This window comes from Triticum aestivum, chromosome 1B (assembly GCF_018294505.1).
Source record: "Triticum aestivum cultivar Chinese Spring chromosome 1B, IWGSC CS RefSeq v2.1, whole genome shotgun sequence".
Taxonomy (NCBI): Eukaryota; Viridiplantae; Streptophyta; class Magnoliopsida; order Poales; family Poaceae; genus Triticum; species Triticum aestivum.
Window position 1 is genome coordinate 222,115,727 of NC_057795.1, and position 10,740 is coordinate 222,126,466.

A 10,740-nucleotide genomic window follows, 5' to 3' on the forward strand; every position below is an offset into this window, starting at 1 on the left:
TCTTACCTAAACGCACCTCGCTTAATGTACACATAGCAATACGATGTAATTAGAGCCTCACGATTAGACCCACTCTTTTAGATCTAACCCTTCTATACTTACTATTAAACAAGCGAACATGATCTTACCTAAACGCACCCCTAAATGTACACACAACAATACGATGTAATTAGAGCCTCACGATTAGACCCACTCTTTTAGATCTAACCCTTAAAATAAAAACTAATTTTTATCTAAGTGCATTTAGCAATTTAGGTGAGCGGACGAAAACTCTCTCGTCCACAATTTCCACCGAAACTCACGCGACCTCAACCACGGTCTCCATGATTAGAGCACTGGGAAGGGAACCTTCCTCCTGCCCCCGCAACCTCCCTTCCCAACACTCCTCTCCGCACGCCGCCAAGTCCGCAGCACCTCGCACCGGCACTGCACCGCCCGGCCCCGCCGCCTCCGCACCATCTCACACTGCCATCTTGCCGCCCCCGCCTACCTCGCAGTCGCCTTGCTGCCTCACCTCACACCGGAGCCGCCGTCTCCGCCCCACACCACCTCGCCTCGCGTCGGCGCCCGACACGTACGCCCATCATTACCGTCGACGTTGTATTACCACGGCCACCCCTACTGCGGCCGTCGTCTCCACATCGGTGCCGCGCTGGCAGGTGGATCTGGTCGACTTCATCGACTGGACTGGCGTCAAGTGGGTCAACCAGGACTCCTCTCACAACATCACCGGCGCGAGGTGAGGTGAGGTGATCCTCCTCTGTGCGTCCTGGGCAGCACTCTCGCTCTCACACCTCCATCCCCTGTTCTTGAGCTGATGAAGTGATTTTTTTAGTTTCTAGATCTAATTTAACTTGTCTACGTTGATAATTTCTTACGATATAGGAGCTTGATGGCAGCATGCCTCACCTGATCTTTTGTCCCCAAATCTCAGGTGATGTCTTCCCTCGAAAATTTTAGTGAGCGTAAATTGTGTTTTGGCGTGATCACATTTTCAGTTAAATCATTTGTTTGCTGCACGCAGACAACAATACGCGGCTAACAAACCATTGACGTACGCACTCTATGATTTTGCATAGTATCAATGGACGCGATGACCCGATTATCGCTGGTGCCATCTCTGATTTCTATGGATGAGCTTGGCTGTAAACCGCCGCCAGCCACTTCTGCCCTGGATCAGTCGTCCGGCTAATGTGATATTTCACATGCTCAACACACTTATGTTCTTCTTACTATTATGATAGCTAAGTTTTGCAGTATTATGTGGCTGTATAGCTAAGACCGCTTGCAATTTCAACTGTACAGTTCTCATCAATTTCAATAAGGAAACAAAATAATCTTTATATTTCTCTTTCATCCAACTGGGTCATCCTCAAAATACTATTTTGTACAAATTTTTCCAGGTGTGACATATGTAAATGTAAATGGGACTGCAACTCGATCATCATTGAGTAGCATCCTTTCAGGAGATGTGAGTATAAAGGATTCAAAAAGTACAATAAAGGTTTTACCTTAATTACTTTATTCAAGTTTTACTTTTTGGTTCTATATTGATTTCTGTAATCTTATGCAACCCAACGATACTTCCTGTTCAGGTCAAAAATATTGGGCAGCTGGTATCCAGTGTGCCCCTAGAGGCACATTCCATTTCTTCAATACATGATACAATGTGGCCGATGCTGGTTTGTTTCTCTTCCTGGTGACTTCTTTTTATTTATTTATTACAAGTCGTGATCCTGGATGACTTCCTTCATTATACTAATCTGAAAGCCAAGTTTGATTTAGTTGAGTTCTTGCACGCAACTCCTCATGCAATGAATGAGTAAGGCAATTTTAAAAGTGAAGGATCATCAATATAGTTTTTTTGCTGCTTTTGTCACATGCTTATCTTTGACGACAAGCTCTTTATTATGCATTGTAGTCCGGCGGATGTCTCTTACATTGGTATTTAACTTTATATATTTGAGCTATGTCTCTATTTTTTTTTGCAACAACAAATGAAGACTGACATTGATTCGAGGCTGCTTCTGCTTTTCAGACATAGTGGGGACATTTAAGATTTATAGCAAATATATGAGAGTCAAGAAATGCACATAACCTCAAGTTATATTTTCTATTGTAACTAGACATATAAAATAAAATGTTTCTTCATTTTTCACTCATCAAGGTTACCAAGTGCCAAAAACAGTAGATATACAAAGTAACTATGGAAACCTAGATAGAAATATTATATTTCTTTGATGGGCCCCAGTTTCATATGAGGAAAACAAATCAGGTGTGTTCCTTCTATGTCTAATTTGTATAAGTGCAGATTTTCATGAAAGTTTTTTTATTAGGCGGAAATGGTTGACTTATTCAACCAACTATCATGCACCCATCATTCAGATATGTTCATATGCATTTCTTTCTTTTTTAGGCTTGGAGCGTTATACTTGGAAATTGATGTTGGCCAAAGTTACTTCAATGGAATGGTGCCAGTATGTGATTTAAATATACTTGAAGAACATTTACCTTATTTTTCAGGTTTTAGTAACCATTTTTTGTTGGTTGTCAATATTGCTACATGGGTACTTGGGTTGCTGTACTGGGCACATCTTAGTTCAATCACTATCTATAGTTTCAGCTCATTAGCTCATGAATTACCTTTGAAAGTATGGTACCATGTCATATAATGAATATAATCCTAGTTGTTTTTTGTTGTCATTTTCTTACAATGGCAGTAAGTACTATTATATACGGCAATATGAGACATGCTTGTGAAGTGGCATTTCTATTTAGTGATTTACTGCGAGGTATTATCGATCTCCTATGTTGAGTGTCGACAGATGGGAAATTTAAATTCTGTCGCTTGGGCAATATGAGTACTTGGGTTGCTATACTGGGCACATCTTATTTCAATCACTATCTATAGTTTCAGCTCATTATATTAGCTAATGAATTACCTTGGAAAGTATGGTACCATGTCATATAATGAATATAATCCTGGTTTTTTGTTGTTCTCATTTTCTTACACCGACAGTAAGTACTATTATACACTGCAATATGAGATATGCTTGTGAAGTGGCATTTCTCTTTAGTGATTTACTGCAAGGTATTATCGATCTCCTATGTTGAGTGTCGACAAATGGGACATTTAAATTCAGTATGAATCTGGATGAAGAGGAGGCAGATAACATAATCTTGGTGAAGATATTTCAATGGAGACAACATAGTGTTGCATTTTTAGTAGACCAATAGAAAATTGTATTGCTTGGTTGTTACATCCCCTTTTCAATGTATTTTTTTTACCCATTATTGCCATGGAATAGATGATATCTAACAATCAAGTTCGAAGTTACTATAAAAATATCATAAAATGGTCGGGCATTGTTGTCCACTACATTATGTTCCATTTTCTCCATATGTATGCTCCCTTTATTTGTGGTTGTAAATCATTTACCAATTTTTTATCCATTCATATTACATTTATTTTCTGCTTGTAGTTTGTTTTGCAAGCAATATTGACCATATGCCTCCATGGATCTAATCCTCTGGGCACTACTTCTTATTGTAAATCAACTGACATGATCATAGCGATTCGTATATAGTGGCTATTATTTTGAAGTTTCATGAGTGTTTTGCTTGATCATTGAAAAGAGTATTGATCGAGACGTGCCTTGCATGTGTAAGCTTACTAGTTACTACAGATTGTTCTGTTTTTGACAGATTCTGTTTTTGTTGTGTTATGTGCTTGTTTTAATGATTACATGGTTTCCTTCGAAGAGTTTTTGCCATGGAAGAGTTAAAATAAAGTAGATGTAATACAATAAAAAAATATGAATGGGTTTGCAACAATACTTAAATTAGTGATTTGCTTTCTTATACTAACGGATCTCACGAAGGTTTTGTTGAGTTTTGTGTGATTGAAGTTTTCAAGTTTTGGGTGAGATCGCGATGGATGAATGAATAAGGATTAGCAAAAGGGTAAGATTGAGGATGCCCGAGGCACCCCAAGATAATATTCAAGAAGTATCAAGCAACTAAGCTTTGGGATGCCCCCGAGTGACATCCCTTCTTTCTTCTAACAACCATCGGTATTTTACTTGGAGAAATATTTTTATTCGTCACATATTATGAGTTAAGCTTGGAGCATCTTGTATGATATGGGTCTTTGCTTGTTTTCTTTGTGTTTTAAGTCATCTATTCTTGCTGGACACACCTAGTTGAGGGAGCCCAAATTATGCTATGACTAGTTAGAATTGCTCTCTATACTTCACTTAAATCTTTATGAGCTATGGAATTCTTCTAGTGCTTCACTTATATCTTTTTTAGCACGGTATGCTTTACTACTTTTGAAGAAATGCTCTCATGCTTCACTTAGATTTATTCGATAGTTAGTACATTTTTTAAGAAATTCTCTTGCTTCATTTAAATTATTTTGAGAGAAGAAAATTTTTATGCTCATGTTCTTCAATTAAATTTGTTTGAGCTATCAAAAGCAACAAATGAAATTAGTCCCAAAGTGATAGATATTCAAGATGGATATAATAAAAACTTTCATGAAGATCATTGGACAAAATAAACTTGATTCTTTGTAATAGTTTTGAGATATGATGATAGTGATATGTGAGTCATGTTGATGAGTAATTATGCTTTAGTAAGAATATTGGTGTTATGGTTTGTGATTCCCTATGCACGCATGAAAGTCAATAGTTATGCAATGAAATTACATTCTACTTGTGGTGCATTATGCGGTGTTAGTTATGCTTAATCCTCGCTTATGAGATTTTTCGTTTCTTGGTTGGATGCTTCCCAATCTTTTACTAGTCTTCATTTTCACTAAGTATGATCACTAGTTGTGCATCCAAAATCCTTTAAGCCAGTTTTTGCCACATGAGTCCATTATACCTACCTATATCCGATCCTTTTGCCCTTCTAACCAAATTTGTATGTGCCCTCTCTAAGTTCCAAAATAAATTTCTCTTTTGTGTGATCGTACCGCTCATGAAACGGTAGGGGGTGGCTGATATATTTCCATGCTAGATATGTTATTCTCAAGATGAGTGTTTATTCACTTGTCATTGCACGAGAGTATGGCAAATGTATTAGGGATGCCTAGTCCCGAAATGAAAAAATGAATTTACTTTATGTTGTCAAATAATAAATTCCTTGGAAAGTGTTGGTATGGAAGGCATCCGTGGATATGGTTAGCCATCAAAAGTGAAAGTATGGTGGAAAAAGGAATAAACTTTATTTTCTGTTTGGGAACCGCCTATGGTATATCTAGCATGGAAAGTATTGGGAACTACTCGATCGTTTTCATTGATAGAAAAAACATGCCACCCAAAATATTTTATCTCTATCTTTTTCGCTTTGAGCTCTGGCACCTCTACAAATCCCCACTTCCCTCTGCGAAGGGCATTTCTATTTACTTTATGCAAAAAAATTATTTTACTTGAGTCTTCATCTTATCTTATAAAGCACCAACTAAGGGGCACTATGATCATATTTGAGCATTGGGTGTAGCTAATATGCTAGTGTGTTTCATGAATGGATCAATGATTGAGCATAATGGGCTAGGGATAATTTGCTTTAGTGTTGATATTTGGAAAGACAGGGTTGCTTGTTGATATGCTTGAGTATTAAAGTCTTAATGTCAAAACTAGACTATTGCTTTGAAACATATAGAAGTCCAAATGTCCATGCTACAAAGAAAAGAATATATGATGAACATGTTAGGCAGCATTCCACATCAAAAATTCCATTTTTATCATTTATCTACTTGAGGACGAGTAGGAATTAACCTTGGGGATGTTAATATGTCTCCAACGTATCTATAATTTTTAATTGTTGCATGCTGTTATACTTTCATTCTTGGATGTTTTACAATCATTTTATAAACTTTATGTTGGGGAACGTGGCATGCAATTTCAAAACAATTCCTACGCTCACGCAAGATCTATCTAGGAGATGCATAGCAATGAGAGGGAGAGAGTGTGTCTACGTAGCCTCGTAGACCGAAAGTGGAAGCATTTAACAACGCGGTTGATGTAGACGAACTTTCTTCATGATCCAACCGATCGAGTACTGAACGTACGACACATCCACATTCAGCACACGTACATTCAGCTCGGTGACGTCCTCGCCTTCTTCATCTAACAAGTCGGTGAGGTAGTGGATGAGTTCCGGTAGCATGACAATGTGGTGACTGGTGGTGAAGTGATCTCCGTAGGGCTTCGCCTAAGCATTGCGAAAATATGACCGAGGGAGTAAACCGTGGAGGGGGGCGCCGCACACGGCTAAGATTATGTCGTGTGTGTGCTTGGTACCCCCCTCCTCACATATATAGGTGGGAAGGAGAGGGGAGAGGCCAAGGGGGCTCCCCAAGAGGGACCGAATCCTACTTGGTCTCCTGCCGTGGTTCGGCGTCCCCCTTCATTGTATAGGCACCAGGGGAAGGACGGGGAGGTGGCGCCCCCCTTTCCTTTCTCCCTTCAGGAGGGGAAGGAAGGAGGGATTTTCCCTCCCCCGCCCCTTTCCTTTCCCTAGGGCTGTCCGGCCTGGTGGAGGGGGTGCACCAGCCCCTTGTGGGCTGGTCTGTCCCCTCCTTAGCCTGTTAAGCCCATATCTTTTGCCGGGGGGTGCCCGTAACCTCTTTCGGTGACCCGACATGTACCCTATACCCTCCGAAACACTTTCGGTGTTCGAATACCGTCGTCCTATATATCAATCTTTACCTCTCGACCATTTCGATACTCGTCATGTCCATGATCTCATCCGGGACTCCGAACAACATTTGTTCACCAAATCACATAACTCATATAATACTATATCGTCATCGAACGTTAAGTGTGCAGACCCTATAGGTTCGAGAACTATATAGACATGACCGGGACACATCTCCGGTCAATAACCAATAGCGGAACCTGGATGCCCATATTGTCTCCTACATATTCTACGAAGATCTTTATCGGTCGTACCGTTATGACAACATACGTTATTCCTTTGTCCATTGGTATGTTACTTGCCCGAGATTCGATCGTCGGCCTCTTCATACCTAGTTCAATCTCGTTACCGACGAGTATCTTTACTCGTTCCATAATACATCACCTCGTGACTATCTCCTTAGTCATTTGCTTGTAAGCTTATGATGTGTATTACCGAGAGGGCCCAGAGATACCTCTCCAATACTCAGAGTGACAAATCCTAATCTCGATCTATGCCAACCCAACAAACACCTTCGGAGATACCTGTAGAGCATCTTTATAATCACCCAGTTACGTTGTGACGTTTGATAGCACACAAGGCATTCCTCCTGTATCCGGGAGTTGCATAATCTCATAGTCGAAGGAATATGTATTTGAGATGCAGAAAGCAATAGCAATAAAACTAAACGATCAATATGCTATGCTAACGGATGGGTCTTGTCCATCACATTATTCTTCTAATGATGTGATCCCGTTCATCAAATGACAACACATGTCTATGATTAGGAAACTTAACCGTCTTTGATTAACGAGCTAGTTTAGTAGAGGCTTACTAGGGACACGGTGTTTTGTCTATGTATCCACACATGTATCAAGTTTCCGGTTAATATAATTCTAGCGTAAATAATAAACATTCATGATACAAGGAAATATAAAATAACAACTTTATTATTGCCTCTAGGGCATATTTCCTTCAGTCTTCCTTTGCAGTAGAGTCAATAATCTAGTTCACATCGCCATGTGATTTAACACCAATACTTGACATTTTTATGTGATTAACACCCATAGTTCACGTCGCTATGTGACCAACACCCAAAGGGTTTATTACAGTCAATAATCTAGTTCACATTGCTATGTGATTAACGCCCAAAGTGTACTAAGGTGTGATCATGTTTTGCTTGTGAAAGAAGTTTAGTCAACGGGTCTGTCGATCCATATGTATTTTGCAAATTTCTATGTCTACAATGCTCTGTATGGAGCTACTCTAGCTAATTGCTCCCACGTTCAATACGTATCTAGATTGAGATTTAGAGTCATCTAGATCAGTGTCAAAGCTTGTATCAACATAACTCTTTACGACGAACTCTTTATCACCTCCATCACTAAGAAACATTTCCTTAGTCCTCTTTAAGGTAACTAGGGATAATTTTGACCGCTGTCCAGTGATCTACTCCTAGATCACTATTGTACCCTCTTGCCAAACTCATGGCAAGGTACACAACTGGTTTGGTACATAGCATGGCATATTTTATAGTACCTATGATTGAGGCATAGGGAATGACTTTCATTCTCTCTTTATCTTCTGTCATGGTCGGGTTTTGAGTCTTCAGTCAACTTCACACCTTACAATACAGGCAAGAACTCCTTCTTTGACTGATCCATTTTGAACTCCTTCAAAATCTTGTCAAGGTATATACTTATTGAAAGTCTTATCAAGCGTCTTGATCTATCTCTATAGATCTTGATGTGTAATATGTAAGTAGCTTCACCGAGGTCTTTCATTGAAAAATTCTTATTCATGTATCGTTTTATGCCATCTAGAATTTCTATATCATTTCCAATCAATAATATGTCATCTGCATATAATATCAGAAATGTTACAGAGCTCCCACTCACTTTCTTGTAAATACAGGCTTCATCATAAGTGTGTATGAAACCATATGCTTTGATCACCTCATCAAAGCTATATTCCAACTCCGAGATGCTTGCACCAATCCATAGATGGATCGCTGGAGCTTGCACACTTTGTTAGAACCTTTAGGATCGACAAAACCTTCTGGTTGCATCATATAAAACTCTTCTTTAAGATATCCATTAAGGAATGCAGTTTTGACGTCCATTTGCCAGCTTTCATAATCATAAAATGTGGCAATTGCTAACATGATTCTGACGGACTTAAGCATCGCTACGGTTGAGAAAGTCTCATCATAGTCAACCCCTTGAACTTGTCGAAAACCTTTTGCGACAAGTCAAGCTTTGTAGACAGTAACATTACCATCATCGTCAGAGTCAGTCTTTCTTGAAGATCCATTTATTCTCTATGGATTGCTGATCATCGGGCAACTCCACCAAAGTCCACATTTTGTTCTCATATATGGATCATATCTCAGATTTCATGGCCTCAAGCCATTTGTCGGAATCTGGGCTCATCATAGCTTCTTCATAGTTCGTAGGTTCGCCTTGGTCTAGTAACATGACTTCTAGGACAGGATTACTGTACCACTCTGGTGCGGATCGTGCTCTGATTGACCTATGAAATTCAGTAGTAACTTGATCTGAAGTTTCATGATCATAATCTTTAGCTTCCTCTCTAATTGTTGTAGGCATCACGGGAACAATTTCCTCTGACGTACTACTTTCTAGTTGTACTTTCCTCCCACTCACTTCTTTCGAGAGAAACTCCTTCTCTAGAAAGGACCCACTCTCAGCAACAAAGATCTTGCCGTCAGATCTATGATGTAAGGTGTACCCAATTGTTTCCTTAGGGTATCCTATGAAAGGACACTTCTCCGATTTGGGTTTGATTTATCAGGCTGAAGCCTTTTGACATAAGTGTCACAACCCCAAATTTTAAGAAACGATAGCTTAGGTTTCTTGCTAAACCACAGTTCATACGGTGTCGTCTCAACGGATTTAGGCGGTGCCCTATTTAACATGAATGTCGCTGTCTCTAATGCATAACCCGAAAATCATAGTGGTAAATCGGTAAGAGACATCATATATCGCACCATATCTAATGAAGTGCGGTTACGACATTCGGACACCATTACGCCGTGGTGTTCCAGGTGGCGTGAGTTGTGAAACAATTCCACATTGTTTGAAATGAAGGCGAAACACGTAACTCAAATATTCGCGTCCACGATCAGATTGTAAAACTTTATTTTCTTGTTATGATGATTATCCACTTCGTTCTGAAATTCTTTGAACTTTTCAAATGTTTCAGACTTGTGTTTCATTAAGTAGATATACCCATATCTGCTCTAATCATCTGTGAAGGTCGGAAACTAACGATAGCCACCGCGTGCCTCAACACTCATCGGACCGCCACTACAACAGGAACCCCCCTTCAGCAACGCATTGATGTGGTGTGCTATGTCCATATATGTGTTGCTAAGGTCTACACCAACGGATTAGTATGCGTTGTCGTTGGTGGCGTTGCTAGGGTCTACAACAATCGTATATACATGCGTTGGTAAACAACATATAGAAGCATTGTAAGGTAGCAATAGAAGAGTCAAAGCTTAACGACATTTCATATGCGTTGGTGGCTACCCTGCGCAATTATATAACATAACATTGCAAGGACTAGAGGTTTCACTACAAAGCATGAATATTGGATGATATTTTACACATTGCCATCTAGAAATATTAGGTCAATATAGAGTATAGGAGTCACAATATAATAAACAGGAAGGTCTCATATATTAAATCAACTATGTTGCATTACAAAGAACACGATTCAAAGATTACAAGATGTGAAACTATCTAGTAGTCGCCAAATTCTCGACCTTGCAATCAACTATAATGTTCGAAACAATGTCCTAGAAATGACATTCTCAGGATCTAGTACTAGTAGTAGTCCCATTCCCATCCTTGAAATCAACATCCGAGCCATGCATCATTCATTTATCTTGGAAATCTATAAAAAAATGAGATGAGTAACTTACTGTAGAGAAAATGAGGTTAGTAGGGAAGTAAAATGTAGAGGAGCAACATACAAAGGTTGAAGGTCATGACATTAGTAGCTTTGTACTGAAAGTAGAGTAATAGCCTA

At 39.4% G+C, this 10,740-nt stretch overlaps 1 long non-coding RNA gene across 2 annotated transcripts; it reads left to right on the plus strand.

Moving 5' to 3' along the window:
• The first annotated feature begins 327 nt into the window (after positions 1-327).
• On the plus strand, positions 328-3,921 carry LOC123116917 (uncharacterized). Of its 2 annotated transcripts, none has more exons than XR_006457231.1 (3): positions 328-744; positions 886-1,504; positions 1,596-3,921. It is a non-coding gene; the product is annotated as an uncharacterized lncRNA (long non-coding RNA). The 2 variants fall into 2 exon arrangements; XR_006457234.1 differs by having other exon boundaries at positions 328-739.
• Positions 3,922-10,740: the final 6,819 nt, after the last annotated feature.